General features: G+C 40.2%; 1 protein-coding gene across 7 annotated transcripts in view; it reads right to left on the reverse strand.

Moving 5' to 3' along the window:
* The window catches only part of NCOA2 (nuclear receptor coactivator 2), a 249,509-nt gene that overhangs the window by 89,123 nt on the left and 133,655 nt on the right, over positions 1-26,731 (reverse strand). The window contains exon 1 of one of the 7 annotated variants that reach the window (XM_014539822.1): positions 2,136-2,245. The exons of the other annotated variants lie outside the window; for them this stretch is intronic. The gene's annotated coding sequence lies outside the window, so the exon portion shown is untranslated. Of the gene's footprint in view, positions 1-2,135; positions 2,246-26,731 lie in introns of those variants that run through there. 7 annotated transcript variants of the gene reach the window in all.

Below are 26,731 nucleotides of genomic sequence, written 5' to 3' on the forward strand. Positions count from 1 at the left end.
AGCAGCCTTCTATAAATACTAAGATTTCAAGTAAATTTTTATCATGCAAATGTAACCCTCAACATATAACAAAATGCCCCGTACTGTAGGTGTATGTGATAAGTTTGTTGATGTATATTAAAAAGTATAGTTCTATCAGAAAGATCAGAAAGCTTTTCAACAGACAATTACAATGTGACCATTTTACTTAAGTCGTATGTACAGACTTTGGGATTTAGCATCAGCATTGTCTACTTTTAAGTTCCCCCAATAGAGACACGGATAATTGTACCTTTGCATGCGGGGACGGCACTGATTTATTCAACAAGGGACTAGGAGACAGTGAGTGAAGCAAGGAGCGAATGTTTTCTGGTTTATGTATATTAAGGCCATTTTAGCAGACTGTTTATATTTTATTTGTACCTACTGAAGGCTGGCTCACAAACCACTGTAATTGTAGTTTTAAAACATCATTAGTTTCCTTTTGAAGAGCCAAGTTTTTCCTTTTCTTATGTGATGGTACCTTGAATAGATTCCCTTAAAACCTAAACATTTCAGCTTTACGAACATGCTTGTGTCCTTATTTTTCTGTGTCTGCCCCATATGTCTCCTTTCTGAGCAATTGTCCTGGGCTGTGTATGCCCAGTACATGATGCCAACCACCCTTTAAACCACCAAAAGGAAAAAAAAGACAGGGGGCGATCTGTAGTAACTGGCCACGGACAGGTGGACGCACCCTGCCTGCCACGAACATGAGGCTGGGGAGGCCCCAGAATCACTGCTCCTCAACCAAGGTGAAAAGCCCCACAGATTCCCAGGTGGAATAAAAAGGCAGTGAATTTAGGGTTGAGCAGGGAAGAGAGGAGGGAGAGCAAGGTGGTGACAGGCAGTGGCCGGCTCCCACGCTGCCTCTTGCCTGCCACAGGGCCAGAGTGGATGTAATCCTGGAGCAGAGTTTATGTCCTGCTCTTCAGTGGACGAACCAAATAAGTAACAGTTAGCCTCACTAATGAGGCGTGCAAATAGAACTGCACGCCCGATGTGAGCTCAGCTGCCAGCAATGCTAGTATTTCACACCAGAAGGTGTGGTTGGGGCTTAGGTGAGTTAATTTCCCCCCACTCAAGTGACTCCGATAAAAAGCACAGATAGACAGAGCAATAGATTACATAGGTAGGTAGGTCTATGACTTCTAGTGTGCACGTACACTTGGAAAAACCATCTAAAACAAAAGAAACTATGTGGATTGGTGAGTTTTAAGGCATTTTTGTAGATCAAAGTGAAATAATCTCTGACGAAAAGGTAGGAGAGAAAAAGTACTGAAGAGCAGCCCTGAAGGTTTAGAAATTTCATTTTGTAAGCAGGCCTAAACTAAGAGTTCCTTCTAAGTTCTGCATGTTTTCAGCATTCACAGGAAATTAAAATTCTTGAGCGTTTCATTCTCAATGCTGAAACTGTTCAACATAAATCAGAAAAACTGAAAACGACACAAGAAAGCTCTTGGGTCGTAACTGATGGTAATTACAGTCACTGAGAAGGGTTTCTCCCAGATGTTGGGGGTTGTGGAAGGACAAGACTGGAAAAGAAGTTCCGACTTGTCCCTTCTTGCCATCTACTACACGACCACAGTCCTGCTCACTGGGACAGCACGCCTCCCGGCCACCCTCTGAGAGCAACTGGTATAAAGCAGACCTTAGAGTTTCTGCACAAGATTAACAGTTTTTTTTAAGTAACAATATTCTGGGAGGGGTGAACAATGCCAGTTAAATCCTTACCATATTGACAGGAAAGGAAAGGAAAATGCTAAACCTCAACACAATTGAAAATAAAAAGCACTCTTCTTGCATGGAATTCATCAATGTAACTTCTAAGCTAAGGAAGCTGTCGCTCACAACATAGCCTCATACCATTAAATCTGGTTAATCCTGCAGAATTGATGTAAATGATAATGTGCATATTATCTCTTATCAGAATTGGCCATCTTCCACGCGAGGCCTATAAAACTGACAGATTTATCGTACGCTGAACAAATTCAGTAAAAGAATAAATAAGGATAATGTTGTTGCTGAAATGCAAACATAATAAGTGGTCAAACACCAGATCTCTATTGCTAGTTCCAAGAAATATTTTCACAAAGGCGTTCTCTGAAATTGCTTACCTTGAAATGAAATTTATAATGAACTGACGTACAAAGAGCTGTGGATACAGCTTCTCCTATCAACACCTAGCGGAGGAGGAGCCGCCTGAGAAATCAGCCAGTTCTTCATGAGAAGGCTTCCACAACTCCCAAGGCCTTCCAGGTTGTTCCTGCCCCCTCTCTACAAGAGACAGTACATGGCATTGTGCTGTCACCTGCAGTCTGATCTTTTACCAACTTTGTAAGATGAAGAAATGCTCAAGTAATATCGAATGTGTATGTAAATCCTTACTTAGACACCTTTCCATTTCTATTCCGTTAAATTCATTAGGAAAAGATACTCTTTCAGAGCCCTCCATCCTCAGAGGTACACAGTTAAAGATGCAGTCACTGCCCTAGCTGGTTTGGCTCAGTGGACAGAGCATCAGCCAGCGAACTGAAGGATCCCGCATTCGATTCCAGTCAAGGGCACGTGCCCAGGTTGCGGGCTCAATCCCCAGTGGAGGGCGTGCAGGAGGCAGCCAATCAATAATTCTCTCTCATCATTGATGTTTCTATCTCTCTATCCCTTCCTCTCTGAAATAAAAATATATTAAAAATAAAAAAGATGCAGTCACTATTTCTTTATCAGGAGTGCATTCTATACTCGAAACAGTTTCTCCCTCAAAGTACACTGTGCTGCGGAAGGGATCTCTTTATATTACAAAAGCAAAATTTCTGGGCCAGACCCTGATAAGCATGAGAAAGCACAGTGGTATCTAATGCTTAAATATACAAAATGTGCTTTTAGGATTAGATGCTCGAGAAAGGTAGCAAAAAGTGGGCCAGCCTTGAAAGCCAGTCATATGATACAGAAGTAGAGACATCAAATCAACAGAGGGAAATACCTCTTTCCAAACACTGTCAACTGGGCAAAATCACCCAAAGTAGACATTATTTTGGCAAGACCCCAACTTTTGGTAAAAGTTAAATATTCTCTGCAGCAAATATGCATATTATGCAAGAATATATTGCTGATTCATACAAACAAGCAAACCAAGAAGAATCACGTGCCAGTACAACAGAAGTAGACCTAGGCCTATGAGGATTTATCAATTCAGGGACAAGAGCACATAGAAAAATCAAACATGTTCTTCCCACTGGCAAAACAAGGGGTGCATTTCCAAGTCATAGGAGATGCCATACAATATGTCCTAAATAAATTTCAGCCTCAAAAATAGTATATTATTTCCCCCAAGTATTATTACTTTTTATTAGATCCTAAGAACACTTTTAACTTCATGTTTACCAAACACTAGATTGCTTCTTGCTTTTCACACAATAACATTTTAATTTACCTCACATATTACAGTCTGTATTTACAGATTCAGACTCATAAAACCGCACATTGATTCAAACAGTGACAGTAGTTGCAAAGTTTTAAGAGATTTGCTTCAAGTAAATCCAGAATAAAGGCATCTTATTTGCAAACCTTCTCAGTTTAACTTCACAACTTTTGAGCTACTTACTGTATACTTTACTTTTTGAAAATTAGCTGCAATAAGCCAAATACATACTACTATTAGAATATGATTTTTTCAATAATACCTCACTAACAGTTTACAGGTGGAGAGGAGCTTAAAGAAAATGACATATCCTACAACTACAACCACTCTGTTCTGAGTAAAATAGTTCAGCACCTACCTTCTCTTAGGCTCTTTCTTACTCCCCAGAACAATAATAACACTGTATAAACAAATGTTTAAGCTAAAAATTCCTTCCTTTTCAATATGTGCCGCTCGTAGATTTACTTTTGTATAATGGCCTTAAAGTGGTGTTTTAGACGGTGACTTGAAGACATATTCCATTTTCTGACTGAAAGCCAATAATGCTCATGAATTTTTTAGTTGGAAGACACTTCAAGATGCCACCGGGAAGACTGTAATAAACACATTAGGCTGCAAATGGGCGGCCGCCGCTCTGGAACACACGCTGCAATAATCAAATCAATGCTAAATTCATGCTCACTGCTACACAAATATTCTGCTGTAATGATTCCATCACCTGCATCTCTCTTAAAGAAGGAAAAATCCTCTCGTTTTCTCGTAGTAAATTTCAGTGCAGAATCTGTGAGTAGTGGAGAGCTGATGTAAACGGTCACTACCAACAGGGGGGATGTCTAGTCTGACACTGGGGGACAAGACAGTTTCCACTTTCTCAATTCTCACAGGCCCGCTCCTTAATATAGCCACTCAGTGGGCTGATTATAATCCAGCGACGTCAGTGGTGCTAAGATGGCCAGGAATAGCAAGACGAGGTTTTAATAGGCCTCAAATGAGAAAACATCCCGGGAAGAAGCTGCATTCCTTGCATAATGTGAGCATTTCCCTCCCTGTCAAGTCAAGCCCGGTGTACTTAGTCCCTATTAATACTCAGAAAACCAGTTTTCACTGCCAGCCTAGGATTCTGGACGAAGTCATCAAACTAAGCACTACAATGTGGTGCTTGTGTTTGACATTTTTGCATTCAAAACTTGTCCAGATTAAAAGTCAATTATCTTTCGTTATTATGAAACCCATTTTAAACTTCTTTATGAGATTAAAGAAACCTTTCTAATCTATGAGGAAAATTTACTGAAATGACAAAGGCAAGACAGTCTGTATCTGCATAAAAGTATTTTTATTATTTCAATTGTAAAACGTTTTTAAATAAATAAATGAATGTCCTCTCCCATATGACACTGCCTGCTTTTTTTTTCTTTCTAACATTTATTGAGTACTTATTACACACCTCTTGCAGGTTTATCTAACCTCTCTAACCTATTTCCATAAGTAAATTGCCCAAACCACACAGATTAAAAAAAAAAAAAAAAAAAAAGGCCAGGAGTCAAACTCAAGTGCAATGATAATAACTATCATTTATTAAGTGCTAACCATCTTGGCAGGCATTCTCTACACACCTTATAAATATGAACTCCTTTAATTCCTCTAACAACCTATGGTTTTCACCATTTTACAGATGAGGAAACTGAGGTAGAAGAGAGAGAAAATAACTTGACCAAGGCCACACAAGTTTTAGAGCTCACAAAAGAATCCCAATCAATCCCTCAATTCCTAACCAATGTAACACAAGCACTGAGGAGCCTATACTTTTAAAAAAATTATTGTTTTAATATAGCTGACATACAAGATTATATTAGTTTCAGGTGTACAGCATAGTGACTTAACAATGCTATACTTTACAATGTAATCACCTCACTAAGTCTAGAGATCACCCATCACCGAGCAAAATATAGTCACAATATTATTGACTAATTCCCCTTCAGAGGTTCCTATACTTCAACATGTTCATTGAAGAGAAAAACATAAACATATGTATATTATATAAAGCAGTTAATCTTAGTTTTATAAACAATCAATACATTAATTCAAAAGTATGTTTCTTTTTGCTAAAAATATAGTGATATCGAGGTAAAATATAAAACACTTCTCTCTGTAACAAACGTACATACTTTAGAATCTTTCACCTATCCAGTCAAGAAATAACGCGCCAGGCACTGTTGGAGACATTGGAGAGAAAGCCGAGAACAAAAGACAGAGGTCCCTGTCCTGAAGCTCATGTTCTAGTGCAGAGAGGAAATCATGCCTCGGCTTATCAATAATTATTTGCTGATGAGAAATGAAGTATTATTATTATTGAATCACTATGAAGTTACTGAAATAACAAAACCAGCTAGAAATTATCTCGAGCGCACCAAGAATGCTGAATTTCATTTAGAATAGTAAAAGCCTCTTTTCCTATAGAATTAGAAGTAGTAATTGATTAAGTTCAAAAAGTCATTTATCAAGAGCAATTATAGAAAATACCTATTACTTTAATCCTTTCATTTGAACTTTAAACAAAAATATGTATTTGAGTATCAGTCTCCACTGGAATCTTTTTTTTTTTCATAAATGTTATCCATTAAGGCATTGTCTACTATTGCCAATTTTAATTAAAACAGAGCTAGAACTTATAGACACTTAGATTCTTATAAGAGCTTATGAGGTATCAATTTTTACTATTTTTCCCCCTGCTTAGATAGATGTGCTGCATATACCTATTTGACAGCAATTTTCATCCATTTGCCTGAGTTTTTAAAAGCATTCATCTTAGCTTTTATAGAAACATATGTCTTTTCAAACTCATAGTTAATCAGTTATATAATATTTAATTAAATGATGAAATTACAATAACAAGTTTAACTGGCATAAACCAGTATGGACAAGAAGCTGGCTCTTGGTAAACATGCAATACCACTGTGGGGGCAGACGTGTGGGGCGTTCTGAGTTGCCCATCAGCCCGGGGCACTGGTGAACAGCAACATCAGTCCTGTGATTGACAGGTGATTAACCTGTGACTAAGGGGCAGGGGTGGGAAAGCGGGGGGGGGGAGGTACGAGCAGGTGGTTATTCCAGCCTATCAGTCCCAATGGAGGTTGATAAGAAATTCAGCATTTACATAAAGCTAACCTGGAGGCAGGTCATTCCACCATTCAACAAGTATGAAATATCTATTAGGTGCCATGCATGGTTCTAGGTATTGAGGGAGATAGCAATGAACAAAACAAATGAAGTCTTTTTGTCCATGACTCTTATATTCTAAAGAGGAAGGAGGGAAAGGAGAAATAGTAAAACAAACAAACATTTACTATATCGGGTAGTGGTGAGTGCTATAAAGAAAAATAGGCAGGGTTAGGATAGAGTACAAGGTAGATGGAGCTGAGGGTGCTATTTTAAATAGTGATCAGGAAATTCTTGATAGAGTGACATCTGAGCAGAGACTTTCTAACAGAACTCTCAGGATTCATAGAAGAATTTCTTTATTATGATACCATTAAAATAAAATTCATGAAAAGCTATAAAATGTAGTGGCTTAGAGCACATCCTCCGTGTCAACTCTGGTTTGGAATCCCAGGAATATCGCATATTAGTTATGCCAATTATGCTCATTGACCTCTTTGGACCTAAGCTGCTTCATTTGTAAAAGTGTAGAAATAATAATACACAACTTTCTAAGTTTGTTGAGAGCATGAAATGTGAGGGGCATAGAACAGAGACTGGCACTTATTCAGGGCTTATTTAATAAATCGCAGATATTATTGTAGGTTGAGTTTAGCAGCATGTAAATGTAAAATAATGCAAGCCGATGGTGAATACAGTGGAGAGGAAAATTAATTTATAGGAAAAAAATTGGAAGAAAAACTCACCAGCAGTTATATTTTTTTGATGGGCACTATTGGTGTAATTTAATTTCCGTATTTTCCAAATTTCCTTTCATTAACACATCAGACTTTTATGAGTTTAAAAAAAAGGAAGAAAGAAAGGAGGAAGGAGGGAGGAAGGGAAGGTAGGAGAGGGTGGGAGGCAGGCAGGCTTGGCCGTTTTGGCGTCCTCCTTATGTCATCCTCTTTTCCTTAACTATAAGAACTTTCTCATGTTTTTTCTCCTACTGATGTGACTCTTAAAAAGCAAGAAAAACACATAAATCACAAACACCTTCCAGTAAAGGTTACTAAAACTGCTCTTCTTCCTTAGGAAAACCTCACCCTTCAAGTACAGCTGAAAAGCCATCCTCCTTACGAAGGCTTCCTAGGTTCCCCTAAGAGGAAGGAAAGGTCCCCTGCTACCTAGTGCCTGGCCATGGTCCATCAAATGAAAATAACGCTCCTTTCTCCTGCGTCGTTAGGGCAGCCTGGCACCCACTGTCCGCACCAGCCAGCCCTGCGGCCCAGGCAGCCCGGCTGCTTCCTCCTGCTCCAGTTTCTGGGGGCCAGAGATGAGAATAAGGCACTCATTTCCCCCTCCTTTTTCTCATTCACGCTTATTTAACTACAAACTTTCTTGTGAGTTCTTTATCTCTAATCGAACAGGAAAAGAAAGCAGGGGCATATCCCAGGGACAAAGTATAGGACCCAAATTAAATGCTTGTGGTTCAAGAAAAAATAAGGGACAACTGTGGCCCCTTTAAGTGATGTTTCTTTAGGGTAAAACCTGCATAAGAAGTCCGCTTCCGAAATACCTTTTTTTTTCAATGCCCTTTCTGTTCTCTGCCACTCTTCTACAGACGTGGAAAACGAGCAAGGAGGAAACACTTGGTTTGGTGGGAGGACCTCTGATTCATTTTTTTCACCATGCATATTCCTACAAGCTCTCTTTTGGTCACAGCATTACAATAACTTCAAGCAGTATTTGCTAAGAGGCAACGGTTGCCATTAAAAATAGAAAAGGCAGCCTTGGATCAACAGGCCCCTCTTCCCTCACCTCCTCAAAAAAAACCAAAAAAAGTGCAAATTGGTTTTATAATAATAAGTCAACTTAAGTATTTTTATTTGCAAATAACACATACCTCTGTGATTTACTGAGAATGACTAGAATTTATAAAGTTATTTACAAGAATTATTTTTAAAGAATTTTAAAAATCATCTGGGTATCTGAAAATATGAGCCAAAACACTTACTTTAACCATTTTTCTCTCTCTCAAATGTTGGGTTTTGGTGATTATCAAAACTCTCCCAGTGTAGCTTATGAGACATTGATATTTCAGCTTAAGGTTCAGACTGGGGATGCACGAACAGCTTTCAGTAGAATCCAATCACACTGTTTTACTGTGATTGTGCAAAGAAGCCTGGTCCTCTGGCCTCAGGACCAGAAGCCAGTGAGCCCTCCAGTCTCGATGAACGTCGTGAAGAGCACAGTGTCCCCGAACAGCTGTAAATGGAGGGGTTTCTCCCCTCTTATAGTTCCAGATGGAGATTAACTGCATTTTGTGAAACTAAGTGTGTCAACTCAAGAATTGTAGCTTCTAACTAGGCCATGGGTAGTTAATACAAACTAAAACCCAAATGAGCTTAAAAGGCATTGTAAATAATGGATAAGGGTGGTCTAGAATAAGCAATGAAAAATTAAAACAAACTCCTTCTACTGTAGAATTTGTTGTTCTCTACCTTTTTATTTTGCTTTATAATTATTAGTCCTCAAACGGGTTTGTATTGAGAATACAGAATAATTGTTTTGAAAAAAACTACACCTATGGATAAAGATCTGGAAGATTGCTGGTACCTTATATTTAACCATAACAGGCAAGTAATAAGCATGAAATAAAGCTTTAAAGAAATTAAGATAATTGCCTGACACCTTAGAAACAGCTAACTATATTATATTCCTTTTGGCTGGTACTCAAATAAAAAGGATATGAATTCATTAAGCTGAAACTTGAATCTTAGTTCCAACTGGGCCAGATGATGTGGAGAAAACTAAGTTAGCTAGCTCTCAGCAATATCGCAACACACACGTGCTCATAGCACAGGCACATGACTTCCTTAGTTGGGGTTTTTGTTTTAGGCCAATGTTTCAAAACCTAGAGAAATGACTATTACCTAGGGCAAAAACACATTTTGGCCCCAGACAATTGAGTTTTATAAGGTTAGGTTACTAATGAATACAGGTCTTCTTTTGGTACTAAACATATAACCTAAGTGATAGGGTTTTAATTTAAAAATCGATTCACATTTTTTTCCTTCTGATGTTTAACTGCACTGATAATTATTGAGCATCAGCTAAGGACAAAGTACTGTACTCAGTGGACACTACACTACAATCACTGAATAAGAAACAGAACTTATCTCAAGAAGTCAAAGATTTAGGAAGAAAAACTCACATGAATACTGTACACATGAAAAACACAAAGGGTAATGAGGGGGAAATTAAAGAATGGATACAATTTTTCCTCCTCTTAATATCCTCACCAGAGGATATGTTTATTGATTTGAGAGAGAGAAAGAGAGGATGAGAGAGAATAAGAGAGAGAGGAAGGGAGAGAGAAACATCAATATGGGAAAGAAACACTGACTGATTGGTTGCCTCCTGTAGGTGCCCCAACAGGGATCAAAGCTAAAACCTGGGAGGCCCTGGTGATGGTGTGGGCTGCACCCCACCAAAGTCAGGGAGCCACACTGCTTCTCAAGGTGCCACCTCGGAGGTGTCACAAAGGCTCGCTCTTGCCCAGCCAGCATGCCCAAATGAGGAACAAGCCCTTTCTGAGCTGTGAAGCCTGCTGAGGCTGACAGATCACTGCCCAGAACTTTGGAGAGAACTTTTCCTGCCCCATCAGTGACCTGAAATGGGACTAACTCATAGTCATTCCCTTCTTCTCTGACGGAGAAAGGGAGAGATAAGCAGAGTACATTTTATTCACAGAATTCATGCATTTACCAGATACTTAAGTAAATACCTACTTTGTAGAGTCAGAATATAGAAAACCTTAAATGCTAGAATCAGTAGTTCCTGCTGATTAAATAAACCATGGACTCAATGAGAAGTTTTGAGCCAAAGGTGGTAAAATCACAGTTAGGCTAGGAAGATCAAAGATCAGCATTATAGAATCATAAACAACATCTCTGACAGCATAGGGAGAAGGAGTTGAAGAGTAGCTAATAGGATATTGCAAAAGGCCACACATTATATGATTGCATTTGTATGAAATATCCAGAATAAGCAAATCCACAGAAACAGAAAGTAGATTAGGGCTGCCAGGGGCTAAGGGGAAAGGGAAATGGGAGGGACTGCTAGCGAGTTCAGGGTTTCTTTTTGGGCTGATGAAAACATTCTGAAACTAGAGTGTGGTGATGGCTGTACAACCTATGAAAAAACTAAAAACCACTGTACCCTTTAAAAGGGTGAATTTTATCTCAATAAAGCTGTTACTAAAAACAAAAAAACAGCAAACAACAACAATAAAAGCCCCACAAGCTGATGCTGATAACTTGGCAGGCAAAGTTGTGGAATGGATAGATGGCTTGCAAGTACTTAGAACAATAGTTCATCCCAAGTGGATTTTCCTTATTCCATTTGCTAAAAGATTCGAGGAAGAATTTTATTATTTTTAAGTTTTATTTTATTTTTGCTTAATAAAAGTAATACATGCCGATAATAGAAAATACAAAATGCTAAAGAATAAAACTGCATGTATTCCTACCACCCAGGAATCACCATTAACTATAAAAAAAATTTCTGCTCAGTATTCTAAAATATGTTGTATGTACATATACAATTAAACCAAACTGTATATAGTCAGCGCCACTTAATGACGGAGACAGATTCTGAGAAATGCGTCATTAGACGATTTTGTCTTTGTGCAAACATCACCAAGTGCACGTACTCAAACCTAGATGGTATAGCCTACTACACACACACACCTAGGTTAGACGGACAGCCTACTGTTCTAGGCTGCAAGCCTGTACAGCAGGTTAGTGCATGAAACAACACGAGATTAAATCAAGCAGAGAAAATGATGCAAGCAAGGCTCAATAAACACAAGATGTGTGAGGATGCTGCCAGCATAACATGGCATACTGATTATTAAACTTTTTTTTAATAAGTAGAAAGACCATGTTCTAAAATAACAACCTATAATAATAAAAGTGTAATATGCTAATCAGACTGGCGTCCTTCCGGACGACCTTCTGGACGAAGCCAGGGCTGCGAGGGAGCCTGGGTCCTGGATACCAGAGGGAAGAAGCCAGTGCTGGCAGCCGGGGGAAGGAAGGCCTACGCTTGCACGAATTTTGTGCATCAGGCCTCTAGTAAAGTATAATATAGTAAATACCTAAACCAGTACTATGGTCATTTATTTAATTATCAAGTATCATGTATTGTAGATAATTGTATGTACTGTACTTTATCACATAGTAGGTTTGTTACAACATTATGTGGGTAACGTTGTGCTATCACTAGGTGATGGGAATTTTTCAGCTTCATTATAGTCTTGTGGGACCACTGTTGTATATTTGGTCCATTGTTGATTGAAATAGTTATTCATCACATGGGACTGTAATAAATTTTATAGATGTTTTCTTTGTTTTCCTCCTAATGCTATTAACTAAAATTTTCCATGATATAAACATAATTTTTACTGGTTCTATGATATCCTATCATATGAAGATACTATGAAAAATTTAACCATTTCCTGTAATCATTTATCTTTCTTTCATTTTATACTTCTATAACACTGATGGATATCTTTCATATAAATACTGATCCACATTTCTGATTATTAACAATAATCAACAGTCTGGATACCAGTCTCTGAAATGTAATTACTAGGTCAAAGGGTGTGACCCCTATTTAAGTCTATCTATGTATACTGTCAAGTTACTTTCCACACAGGCTGTATTAATTTATAATCGCCTCAGCAAGGTGTGCAAGTTACCACCCCACCGTAATTCACAATAGCTATAGGTATGATTTTTTAAAACACTTTGCTAATTTGAAGGTTATGGCATGCTATTATTTCATAATTTAAACTGATCACTAGTATTGAATATCTTTAAAATATTTATAAGCACTTCATTTGTACTTTGACAAAAGAATGTTGAGTCAGGGACATGGCTTAGATACAGTATGTTCACATTTGACAGAATGCTATTGTAGAGATGAAAGCTAAAGGTGGGTGGGTTCCGCTGGTGGTTCCTACCCAAATTAGACTGCCAGTGAATCACCTGCAGTTTTTAAAACCATGGATTTCCTGGCTCTGCCCCAGACCAACTACATCAGAACCCCTGGCATAAGGACCCTGGTGGTCAAGGAAGCCTGCCCAGCACTGACTGGGGCAGAAGAGCAGCGCTGGAACTGCTGGGCGGGAGGACAATGGAGAGGTAGCCACCGCCGGTGGAATAACACTCTGGATTTAAGTAACTGATTATTATAAACAAAGAGGAGTTCTCCAGTCTAGCCAGTTTATTTTTTTAATTAGTGACTTGAAAATAGGATCTGTTTATCAAATAAGCAGATGACACAAAGCATAGCCAGCGTGTAATAACAAGATGAAGTTTTTGAAAATCTTAATATTAGCAGTCCAGAATAAAGGGTCTGAACCAGCACAATGACATTATTTATTAATATCTTTGTATCATTAAAATAATGTGAACACCTACAAAATAATAAAAAAAGAAAAGAAAAAAATTCTTACAATCTTTTTATTGTAGTGTATTCGGTATCTGGATTTGGGCAAAGATGAAACTTCCCTCGCATTTAGTCACCACCCGGTCTTCTTACTCTGCCTTGCACTTCTCCCCTCATACAGAGCTTCCCCCCTCATACGAAGCCCCGTGCCTCCCTGGCTCTCCTGACTGCCCCTCTGCAGTTCGTGCCAGTAGGAGCTGCTGGTTCTCCCAGTACCTACACTAGGGACAGGAGGGTGTCATACTCGCCACAGTCCTTGAAGCAGCGAGGAGGCCATGCTCTATTACAGGGGTCCTCAAACTACGGCCCGCGGGCCACATGCAAATACAAATATTGTATTTGTTCCCGTTTTGTTTTTTTACTTCAAAATAAGATATGTGCAGTGTGCATAGGAATTTGTTCATAGTTTTTTTTAAAACTATAGTCCGGCCCTCCAACGGTCTGAGGGACAGTGAACTGGCCCCCTGTTTAAAAAGTTTGAGGACCCCTGCTCTATTACAAGGATGGCCTGGAATAAAAGTCTCATCTCCTTGGAAAACCTTCTATCTATGTTCTGGTCTGAAGTTTACCAACATTCCACTTAACCCTCCACATTTGCTAAAAATATTGGCACTTGATTAGTTCTTAGGTCATCACCCTGAGTGACTTCAAAGTCTATGTGGATGAGCTCATACCTATCCTCACAGGTCCTCATCAGTCTCAACTCCAACAAAGTTCACCTCCACTTCACTTCGCCTCTTATGATCATACCCTGAACCTTGTTATCAACCAGAAATGCGGATATTCTGAATGCCACATGCTGCCCACAACCTCCTAGCGTACTAGCTTTCTTATTGCCTTCTTCCTCAATAACTGGTCTTCAATGTATAACAAAACTGAGGTCCCACGCCCCTTTCACTCAACGCCTTTCCTTCTCTACCTGAGACCCACCACCAGCCCCCAGAACCCTTGGTTCCCTTTCAAACATCTCCTGTCACAGAATTCATTCTGTAAAACGTAATCCCAAGATTTCTCCACTCTTGTCAGTGGGAAGCTGAACAATGATGGAGAAAATCACACAGTTAAGGGGGAAAATGGTCCCACAGACATTTCAAGGTTTCTAACCTTGCCCTAGACCCATTTTCTTGCCTGCCAATCCTTTCCCTTGTTCTTAAGTCAGCTCCATCTATTCACCCCAACAATTACTTCCAGCACAGGGGCCTGTAGCAGCATTCTCTCCCGTGGTCGGCAAACTGCAGCTCGCGAGCCACATGCAGGGTTTTGGCCCCTTTAGTGTGGCTCTTCCTAAGCCTTAGGAGTACCCTAATTAAGTTAATAACAATGTACCTACCTATATAGTTTAAGTTTAAAAAATTTGGCTCTCAAAAGAAATTTCAATCGTTGTACTGTTGATATTTGACTCTGTTGACTAATGAGTTTGCCGACCACTGCTCTAACCACTTCTGCAAATGACTATTCAATTTGATTTTACTCACCTTCCCTTCTTCCTGACTTACAGAGACATCCACCGTTATCGTCTACATCACTCCTGGTGTCTCAGAGGATGTGTGATCCCTCCTCTTGTAACCGCCAACCATTCCAATCCCATCTCCCACTTCCCTCCCCACCTTGTTTGAGACTTTGCTACAAAGCTTCTATTTACCAATTTTTCAACCTCGTCCTCTCTGTTTTAACCTACAAGCATACTCAGGTCCTTTACATCCTTTAGAATAAATGCCCTTGAATCTGAATCCTTCTCTAGCAACTATCCAATTTCATACCTTTCCTTCACATCCCAACCCATCCAAAGACTACAGACCTGTGGGCCCTTCCCCCCAACACTTAGGGGCCACATAATTTAGAATTCAGATGGAAAGATATGTTTAATTTTAGAAAGAGAATATGTGTTATATACAGTATTTCATACCATCACCACAGGGGCCTGTAGAAGCATTCTGCATTCAAATTCAGTATTATTTACGCAGTGAAATGTCTGAATTTCACACAAAGTGGGACAAATGAAGATTATAAATCAGCTCACACCCATTCAGGTCAGGCTTTACGGACAAACCTTTCCATTTTCTGAGTTTGTTGAATTTTGAGATTCAAATGAGGGGATATGGGCCTGTGGTTTATTCCCATTCTCCTGCACTCACTCCATGATCCACGATTACACTTCTCCCCCCATCACCCAGTGCACTGCCCTCCCTAGTCCTCCATGACACTCGAATGTCCACCCCACAGAGATTCTGGCACACCGTCTGCTCTGTCACTGAGCCTTCCTGCTGTTTGTCACTTGTGATCACGCCCCCCAGTGAGTCCTCCTTGAATCTCTCTATTCAAGGCCCGGGCACACGGCATTCTTACAGGACTCCTCTCGGCCTGCTTAATTATTCTTTCCCCTCTCTTCTACCGGATCTTCCTCTTCAGAGTTATTCAGACCTCCATCTCAGCCCAATGATCACCTAGTTGTCTTACTTTTAAAATTTATTTTTAATAGCTTTATTTAGCCATAAGATCCACCCTTTTAACCTCTACATTTCAGTGGCTTTAGTCTAACTGCAGAAATGTGCAACCATCACCACATCTAATTCCACAACATTTCCTCACCCAAAGGAAACCCTTCCCCATTATGCAATTACCCCCCAACCCTACCACTCTCAGTCTCTACAGATTTGCCTCACCTGGATGTTTCATGTAAGCGGAATCATACAATATGTAGTCATTTGTGTCTGACTTGTTTCAATCAGAATAATAATTTCAAGGTTCAGCAATATTGTTGCATGTATCAGTATTTCATTCCTTTTTTTATGGCCAAATATGTCAATGTAAGGATATACCATACTTTGTCTATCTGCTCACCAGTGGGTGAACACTTGGGTTGTTTCTACTCTTAGCTGTTAGAAATAATCATACTATGGACATCTGTGTACAGTTCTTACATCCTATATAATAAAAGGCTAATATGTAAATCGACCAAATGGCAGAACAACCGGTTGCTATGACACGTACTGACCACCAGGCAAACGCTCAACCAGAAGCCAGGCTCATGGCTGGCGAGCACAGCGGCAGTGGCAGGAGCCTCTCCTACCTTCGTGGCAGTCGGACATCCCCCAAGGGCTCCCGGACTGAGAGAGGGCACAGGCTGGGCTGAGGCCCCCCACCCCCCGCCCCGCGAGTGCACAAATTTCATGCACCGGGCCTCTATTAGATATATATTTTCAGTTCTGTAGGACATATACCTAGGAATGGAACTGGTGAGTCATATGGTAACACTGTTTAACTTTTTGACAAACTGCCAAACTGCTTTCAAAAGCGGACATACTATTTTATTTTCCTACTAACATTGTCCCAGGGTTCCAACTTGTCCATATCCTTGTCAATACTTGTTTCCCTTTTTATTTTCTAATTCTAACCATCCTAATGGGTATGAAATGGCATCTCATTGTTGGTTTGATTTGTATTTCCCTAAGGACTAATGATATTGGGCATCTTTCCATGTGCTCACTTGGCCATTACATATCTTCTTTGGAGAAATGTCTACTCAAATTTTTGTCTTTTAACATTATGTTCTGCAGTGATTCCTAACTCTGCTTTGGTGTTAGTAACTGCTCTGAGAATCTGATCAAAGTCAAAAAGTAAAACCACGTATATACAGAATAAGGCACACAATTCTGAAAAGACCAGCCCACTAAGGCCACCTTTCAGGCACCCTTGTAGTACTAGTACAGTATAAGTTCTTAACTATGGCTGAATATGAAAGATCAGCTGGAAGCTCTTAGAAACAAAAACACACATTACCCAACTGACCCAGCAATTCCACTTCTGTGTAGACTGAAAAGAATTGAAAGCAGGGACTCAAACAGATACATGTACATCGTATTCACAGCAGCATTAAGCAGCCTCACTTGTAAATGAAACTTTATCATAGTAGGCATGTTTAGTAAACAAAAACAAAAACATGGTATGTATAGGGTTCAGTACTATTATTAGTATCAGGTACCAACTGGGGGGTCTTGGAACATACCCCAAAGATAAGGGAGTTTACTGTACATACAAGATGGATGAACCTTGAAAACACTGAGTGGAAGGAATCAGACACAAAAGGCCACATATGCTGGGTATTGGAGAAAACCAAGATGGCAGCATAGGTAAACACCGGAGATTGCTGCCTCGCACAACCACTTCAAAAATAAAACTAAAAGACGGAATGGACAGCATCCAGAACCACAGGAAGGCTGGCTGAGTGGAAATTCTACAACTAAAATGAAAGAGAAAAGCATACCGAGACTCAGAGGAGGCGCCGTGCTGAAGTAAAATACTAAGGTGCGGAGTGCATGCGGAGCGGGCTGGCGGCTGAGGGCGTGGTTGTCGTTTTCAATCGGGAGGGAGTCTCAGGCTCTGAGCTCCAGTTCCGGGCGAGTCTCTAGGGACCCAGACTCATACGGGAGAAGTGGGACGAGGGCAGCTTTCTCTCCGAGGGGCTTGCAGCGATTACCCGGACACTGAGAAGCAGAGCCTCTGAAGGGCAAGACGGAGAGCAGCCATAACTGCTAGCCCCGCCCTGTTGATCCCGTGGGACCTGCCCTGCCCAAGCCCTGCAGGGAGGCTTTGGTTGGATAGCCGCAGGCAAAGGCTAGATTAGCACCTCCCTAGAGATCCAGGAGCCAGGAAGCCCAGAGGTCAGAGTGGGACCATCCAGTTTGCAGCTCCGTGGAACCATAAAAGCCACACTCAGGGGGCAGACTCAGTGAGCACCAAAGCCCCATTGAAGCAAGTCTTGCCCTAGAGGGGTGTCTCCAGCACAGAAGTTCTCCCACTGCAGACACAGCTGATTCTCACAGCCAATTGGCCTGGAGGTCAATTCCTCCCAGTGATAACTACAACAATCAAGGCTTAATTACAACAAGACTGTGCACAAAGCCCACAAGGGGGTGCACCAAGAGTGTCTACCTCAGGTAATTGGGACACTTAGCACAGAAAGGCACTCTATCGACACAGTGAAGCATAAAAAATGCCGAGACAAAGAAACAGGACACAAACGACAGAAATGGAGGAAAGCAAACTGCTGGATATAGAGTTCAAAACCACACTTTTAAGGTCTTTAAAGAACTGTCTAGAAGCCGCCGATAAATTTAATAAGGCCCTCGAAAAGACTGGTGAGACCGCCGATAAATGTAGTGAGATCTTCAAGAAATCTAGTGAAACCCTCGATGTTGTGATAAAGAACCAACTAGAAATTAAGCATACACTGACTGAAATAAAGAATATTATACAGTCTCCCAACAGCAGACCAGAGGATCGCAAGAATCAAGTCAAAGATTTGAAATACGAAGAAGCAAAAAACACCCAACTGGAAAAGCAAAATGAAAAAAGAATCCAAAAATACGAAGATAGTGTAAGGAGCCTCTGGGACAGCTTCAAGCATACCAACATCAGAATTATAGGGGTGCCAGAAGAAGAGAGAGAGCAAGATATTGAAAACCTATTTGAAGAAATAATGACAGAAAACTTCCCCTACCTGGTGAAAGAAATAGACTTCCAAGTCCAGGAAGCGCAGAGAACCCCAAACAAAAGGAATCCAAAGAGGACCACACCAAGACACATCATAATTAAAATGCCAAGAGCAAAAGACAAAGAGAGAATGCTAAAAGCAGCAAGAGAAAGAAAATCAGTTACCTACAAGGGAATACCCATACGACTGTCAGCTGATTTCTCAACAGAAACTTTGCAGGCCAGAAGGGAGTGGCAAGAAATATTCAAAGTGATGAGTACCAAGAACCTACAACCAAGACTACTTTATCCAGCAAAGCTATCATTCAGAAGTGAAGGCCAGATAAAGAGCTTCACAGATAAGACAAAGCTAAAGGAGTTCATCACCACCAAACCAGTATTATATGAAATGCTGAAAGGTATCCTATCCTTTAAGAAGAGGAAGAAGAAGAAAAAGGTAAGATACAAATTATGAACAACAAATACATATCTATCAACAAGTGAATCTAAAAATCAAGTGAAGAAATAATCTGATGAACAGTATGAACCGGTGATTGTAATAGAATCAGGGACATAGAAAGGGAATGGACTGACTATTCTTGGGGGGGAAAGGGGTGTGGGGGGTGAGGGAAGAGACTGGACAATAATCGTGCACCTATGGATGAGGACAGTGGGTGGGGAGTGAGGGCGGAGGGTGGGGTGGGAACTGGATGGAGGGGAGTTATGGTGGGAAAAAAAGAGGAACCAATGTAATAATCTGAACAATAAAGATTTAATTTTTTTAAAAAAGGCCACATATTACAATTTCACTTACATGAGGTACCTAGAATAGTCAATCTTGTACCAGTAACGACATAAAGTAGAACAGAGGTTACTTGTTCTACTGGGGCTGCAAAGAGGGGGAAATGGGAGTTTTTAATGGGTTCAGAGTTTCTGTTTGAAATGACAAAAAAGTTCTGGAAATGGACAACGTCGTGAATGTGCTTAATGTTACAAAACTGTATACTTAAAAATAGTAAAAATGGTAAAGTTTATGTTATGTGTACTTTACCACAATTTAAAAAAACACACACACAACAAATGACCAGGACACCACTCCAGACCCATTAAATCTGATTTCAGAGGTGTGGCTTGACCATCAATATTTTGCTGAGAAGCTCTCTGGGTAATTCAGATGCTCAAACAGGGTTAAGAATTGTTGCTTCTCATTCTTCTCGGTGGTATCACCTACTTTCATGGTTTCCCAAATCTTTCTTTCTTTTCTTCACCTCTCAAAGGTTCCACCTCAAAAATTCAGCTCGAGGTCAGTTCACAGAATTGATTACTTCTCCCCACCCTAAAACTGCCCCACTGAAAAAGCACCCAACCACTGATCATCCTTAAATTCCACATTCTCCCCATCAAATCATCCATAATGTGACTTTCCTCTTAAAGATTCAACTCTCTGCTCTCTTCATTATGATAATCACTCCTGCTCTGGCCCAGGTCTTCATCACCTCTTACCTGGATTTGCTAACGTAAGTTTACCTACTTGCAGATAATTCCCCTGCTTAAAATCTTCAGCAGACTCTACTCCGTCCAGGCGGAAGTCTATGCTGCCCCAAAGGTCACCTAAGCTGCCTTATGATGTAGCCCTTGCCCGTTTCTCCAGGATCCTCTGCCACCCTACTGTCTGCCCTGGTTCCTCATCTACCAAGTACAACTTCTCACCTCTTTGCTGTGCTTGTTATACACGGACAAACCATGTAGCTTCCCCTTTTGGCTAACTCCCACTCATCTTTTAAGACCCAGCTCAGAGGACCCTCTCCCCCAAATTAAATTTCCTTCCTCTGTCCTTTAATAGCTTATATAGAACTCTATCATTTACATGTATATCATAATTATTTATGTCTTTTCTACGGCTAAACTTTAAGCTCCTCAAGGAGCAGAAACTGAGTATGTTTTGTCTTTTTATCTTACGCCCTTATCAGAAGGCCTGACAATGTTCACTAAATTAAGTTGTTTTACAAAGTGCTATGGAGTTTGAAGCTATGGCACCATTGAGTATCTACTATGCTACACCTGTATTGTTTTATTTGATCTTCCCCAAAATCCTATGAAGTCATTATTATCATTATTTCCAGAAGTACGGGAAAATAGACTAACATGTCCATGTCCAAGGTCAAACACAGCCAACAGGTGGTAGAAGTGAGATTCAAATCCCAGCAGCTGACTCTGGAGCTTGCACCCTCCCTCCAGCACAGGTCTTCTCACCTGCGCAGGTCTCATCTCCTCCAGCAGATATTTCCTTCCAGTTTTTATCTCTATGGTTTTAAAAATCCAAACATACAGTTCTGTATCTTTTAAAATTGAAAAAGCTTTAGCATGTTTCTACATAGTCTTCATAACTAGCCACAGGGACAAAGGTAGAATGTTGCAGTGAGAGTAAAAAACAAATCAACTGCTCTAAGTTCTAAAATAGGGGAAAGCAAGATAACAGTCATGTAGGTGATAATGACCAGGAGCTAAAAATAAAATTAAAATATACTCTTAGATTGCAATAACAAAAGCAAATTAAAAATCTGTAATTCAGATAGACACATGAGATTCCATGTTGCTCTAGAAAAAGAAATAACAGGTGCATGGAGAATTTAGTCAATGAACAGACACTAATTAAAAACATATTTAAATACACAGGGATATGAGAGTTTAAAATCACTTGGAGAGATTAAATATACACAGCTGAGAAAACACACCAAGTGTGTTGAAGGGGTACTTCACGGAGAAGAGTTGTCTTAGGTGGCTGGTAATTATTAAGTGTTGGACACAGTACTAGCCAGTGCACTGTTTCATTCTCAGAGCTCTGCAAAGCAGATACTGCCCCCAGTTTTACAAAGAAAAAACAGAATCAAAGAAGTTAACAGAGTCTCGATGTCTCAAAGCTTCTAAGTCATGGCATGTAGGCTCCCAACCAAGCTCTGACTGCAAATTCCATGTTCTTTCCACAATTCTACACAGTCTCTAACATAAGCTTTTAAATAACAACTTCAAAATACAGAATAGGAGACTTGCCAGTGAGGGTACAAGGAAAAGTCTAGGCAGACATATTAGAAAACATGAACATAGCATCCTCAAGCTTGAGGAACGGCCATCCCTGGGGATCTTTACCGGTAACATCACGAGGGGCTAGAGTTGACATTGGTATTGCCAGGCACAGCGGCACTACCACATGTGGATCTTCTAATGTGAACCGAACATTCAACAGAGGATGTGAACGAATGAGATTCCTTGTTCTCCCCTCTCAGCTTACCAAGGGGAGCATGAACCTTTCTCTGAATCTCACGTCACTGTAATATGGTTACTTGTGCTTCCGCTTGAAAGTTTCTAGCCCTCAGACTGGCCCGCCACCTGCAGGTACCAACTGTAACCAACAGTAAATACATTGTATTACTTGCCTGAACCGCAAATTACACTGAACTTCGGCGGTTTAGACATTTAGGACTGGACCAGGCTCCCATGTAGCACAACTGTGCCTCAGTGAGCTCCATACCTGCAGCCCAGGCCTCTACCAGTGAAACAAAAACAATAACTGTTGTTTGTTTGTTTGCTTATGTTGGGCAATAATTTGGTCAATTTCTCTTACTTGTACATCTGCTCACAGTAAACTTTGTATAAGAAACCACTCCCACTTAACATCTGTTACCTTGTCTCTCTCCCTACTTAACCCTAGGCACCCTGATAACATTTCCAACCACGTACATTAGAGAATTATGTCCCAGAATCTATTCCAATTATCTTGACGTTACCCGGGAGGTGAAATAACCTGGGAGGTGACGTGAGAGCGAACCAGGGAGCCCATAGGGACCTCTGGAATGTATGGGTCATTATAGGAATTCTCCTTCAACCTGGCAGAGGGAGGTGTATATAACTCAACAATGGTTAGCTCTGACCAACATATATTCCAGCTTATTGTCTAAATGAAAGACAAACACTCACATAGGACAGGCAGGGAATTTAACTCGGTTTTCTAATATTCGGTGTTAAGAAATGCGAGACCCAGAATCCTGTCCATCTTCTCAATAAATGTCTCAAAGGACCCGACTCTCCTGCACCCTATTCTGAACTGAACGGTCCATGCCCACAGCTTCTCCTTCGGACCCTCATGGGCTGTGCCAAGGAAGCTTGATCCAGCTTCTCCCACAGAAGACACCACGACAATACCTGAGACACCTCTCCACCGCTCTGCGGGCTACTGGAGTGGCCAGCACAGAAGTTCTATTCAAAGATAATGGTGATGGTTAGAGTCTGTGAGATATGTAAGACAGAGCTGTTTTGGGGGCAGAGAGAGAAGTTGAAAAGATACACCGAAAAAAATGACAAGACACACAGAGGACCTTTGTCACCATAGTTAACAAATACGTAGGGGCTCTCGACCTTACGTCAGAGTAAATCATATCACATGCTCAGTTCTTCCAGATTTCAATGGCGAGGCTATCAAACAGATATGGACACTTTTGAGTGGGGGAATTTGTGGTCCCACCAAAGACAGAAGCCTTACTGAGAATGGTACTTAACGGCATCTCCTAACATGGCCCCAGAGTCACGTGAGGCCCGCCTCATCTCTTGCTTTCACCATTGACAAGCAATACAACCTTGGGAAAGATACTTAACCTTTTGAAGCCTCAGTTTCCATGTCTGTATAATTCAGAAATAATATTCACTCACAAGTTAGTATGCAAATTAAACGAGAAAAGCACACAGCCTGATATATATGTCCCTATGCACAGGAGGCTACGATGAGCCTTATGAAGAAATATGCATATTTAAGATGAGCTTCATTCAGGCAGGAGTTACAGCGCTGCTGGCTGTAAGTTCAATGTTAGTGAATCAACAATATATATACAATAAAGTATCTTTAAACAGAAACACAATAGAAACACACTTAAAATAAGGTTATGTATTGAGTTGTGACCAGAGGTATTTAAAGAATTCTGTATTTCCCCAAGAAGCAATGACTCAGTCTTTGCTAATTCAGTGTTAGCCACGACTCAGTCTTTGCTAATTCAGTGTTAGCCACGACTTTACAGAACATAACTCCTGTGAATAAGAAGAATAAACTATTGTCCATTAAAGGTAGAACATGACAGAAGTTGAGAATGTGTAGAGCCTGATCATGAAAAGGCATTTTATGTCCACCAAGGAATGTGGACTTCAAAATGCTTCTAATCTGCTACTGATTAGAAGACTGTGGGCTGGGGAAGGCTCTATACCATCTTGGTCCTTGGTATATCCCTCATATCTGGCACAGATGCATCATCCATAGGAAAGATTACTGCCCCCGACTGTCCCCCTCACATGCTGTCCCCTGGCTCAGAGCAGCGCTGACAAGAGAGAATCCTGGGAGCCACCAATTGTCCAGTAGCCACAGTGAAAGTCAAAAGAAACAGGTGAAATTAAATTTAGTAATGTACATTTAGTAGGTTTATAGCTGTTCGAGTGGGAAATAATCCAATAATTAATAAATAATAATAATACAAAAACAGTCTGTGTTTTGCATACTCACAACTTGTAAACCTACTTTTGCCATACCCTGTGTTTGCACTCAATGTGCATTCGCTACATCGCAAATGATCAAAAGCTACCTGTGGCTGGTGGCTCTATGCTGGGTCGTGAGGGCCTAGAGCAGCTGTGGGCAAACTACGGCCCGCGGGCCGGATTCGGCCCGTTTGAAATGAAAAAAACTAAAAAAAAAAAAAAGACCGTACCCTTTTATGTAATGATGTTTACTTTGAATTTATATTAGTTCACACAAACACTCCATCCATGCTTTTGTTCTGGCCCTCCGGTCCAGTTTAAGAACCCATTGTGGCCCTCGAGTCAAAAAGTTTGCCCACCCCTGGCCTAGAGTATCCTCCAGTGCCTGCTGGTCGTCCTCCACTGAAGAATCGGCCTAACTTTCACCATCTCTCTAAGGGCCCCCTGATCAGTCCTCTCCCCACCCCCAGAGACAGTCGCTGACTCTTCTCCTGTACTAATTAATGAAGGATATGACAAACTCTTACAATAAACAGCTGTTAAATAAATGAGCAGGAAGATATAAGTGCAAGAATAAAATTGGTTATTTTTGCATTTTACAAATAAACCAGGTAGGAGGGTACAGCAATTGAGACCAAAGATAAATGCTAAAGCTATATCCATACTTTACTTCCCCACTCATTTCCAAGGATCCAGTTACAAGGACTGTGTGAGGTAAAACCATTCCCATCACGAATCCCGACAAGAAAGAGTGACATCACCTAGGAATCAACATGCCTGTTAACTATTAAAGTTTCACCAACTGTAAGTGATCCCTCTCTGTACGTCTGTGTAGACACAAGCTCCTCTCGGGAATGTGCATGGACATAAACTGACTCACAACAAATCCTAAGCCAGCGTTACTATTTCAGGGGTGCTCGCAATATCTGAAAACAAGGATCTTCATTTGGATTCTCTGGATTTTACATCGGGGTGCAATGACCCTAGAAAGAGCAAGGTCTAAGAAAAGGAGAGGTAGCTAATTAAGAAAATATGCAGCACACGCCTTCAACTGAGAATCTCATGGTAATTCATAGTCCATGTCTCATACCAATCTCTGCTACCCATGTCAATGCTCTCCTTCATATGGTGATCACCTCCCTCTAAAGCACATTTCTGAATTAGCTGTGACTTACTTTTCATGAATGTTTCCAGTGCAAACCAAACACCATTTAAACAATGCTTTCGTCTTATAACATATTTGAAGTAGAATAGAAATAAAGTTCATTAAACGTATAAGCATTAAAAAACAAAATCAGTTCTACCTTAATCCTTATCCCTATGCTCATCCTGTCCCCATTCCAGAATAAATCAGCAACTCCAACAGCAGCACCATTTGAACCCAGTATATATAGCAATTTAGAGTGTAGGCTATAGAGGCAACTGCCTGGGTCTGAATCCTACTTCACTGCTTATTATACCTGTGTGAGCTTAGACAAGTTACTTTTCCTCTCTGTGCCTGTTTCCTGTGCAGGCAAAGGACAGCACAAACAATGTTGCTATAAGGACTAAATCAATATATGTGAGATCCTTAGAACAGTATGTGGCACATAATAAATTCTACATAAAGATTAGCTTTATGGTTAACAATATCACTGCTATTTACTAATGTTGTTTTCCTCATCAAAAGGGGGGAAATTCAATTAATAAAAAATGAGAGGGGAAAAGTAATAAGATTAAATAAAAATAAAATTTTAAATTAAACATTTTCTCATTTAAAATTCTAAAACACAAAAGCAAAATTTGAAAAGGCCAATTAAAAACAATTAAGTTGCTCAGTCAGTTAGAGCATAGTCCCAATATACCAAGGTTACAGGTTCGATCCCTGGTCAGGGCACATACAAGAATCAACCAATGAATGCATCAATAAGTGGAACAACAAATCAATGTCTCTCTCTCAAAATAAAAAAAATAAATAGCCAGTCTATGGAGCATTCAGAACACGTATTGATTAAGTTCACCGAAGCAATTATAAGAGTAACATCAAAGACCAGCGATCACAGGTCACCATGACAAGTATAATAATAATAACGAAAAAGTTTGAAATATAGCTAAAATTACCAAAATGTGACAAGAGACAGGAAGTTAGCAACTGCTATTGAACAAATGGTGCCAATAGACTTGCTCAACTTAACACAGGGTTGCCATAAAGTTTATGGCATAAACTTTCAATTTGTTTAAACACACACACACACACACACACACACACACACAATCACTGTGAAGTGCAATAAAACAAGTTATGCTTGTATTGAGGTAGAAGCTAGATGTTTGGTTTCATCATTTTATATGTTAAGTCAAATAATAGTTAATTGACTATGAGGTTTATATTTACAATTCATGTTTTATATCTGTAAATCCTTAGATACTAGTCAATAAGTATTATGTTGAAACTTCATCAGATAACAAGTACTTTTAAAATTAAAAATTTTTAAATTAATTAATTTAAATATATTTTATTGATTTTTTACAGAGAGGAAGGGAGAGGGATAGAGAGTTAGAAACATCGACCAGCTGCCTCCTGCACACCACCTACTGGGAATGTGCCCGCAACCAAGGTACATGCCCTTGACTGGAATCGAACCTGGGACCCTTCTGTCCGAAGGCCGATGC

Source organism: Myotis brandtii, unplaced genomic scaffold (assembly GCF_000412655.1).
Source record: "Myotis brandtii unplaced genomic scaffold, ASM41265v1 scaffold23, whole genome shotgun sequence".
NCBI classification, from domain to species: Eukaryota; Metazoa; Chordata; class Mammalia; order Chiroptera; family Vespertilionidae; genus Myotis; species Myotis brandtii.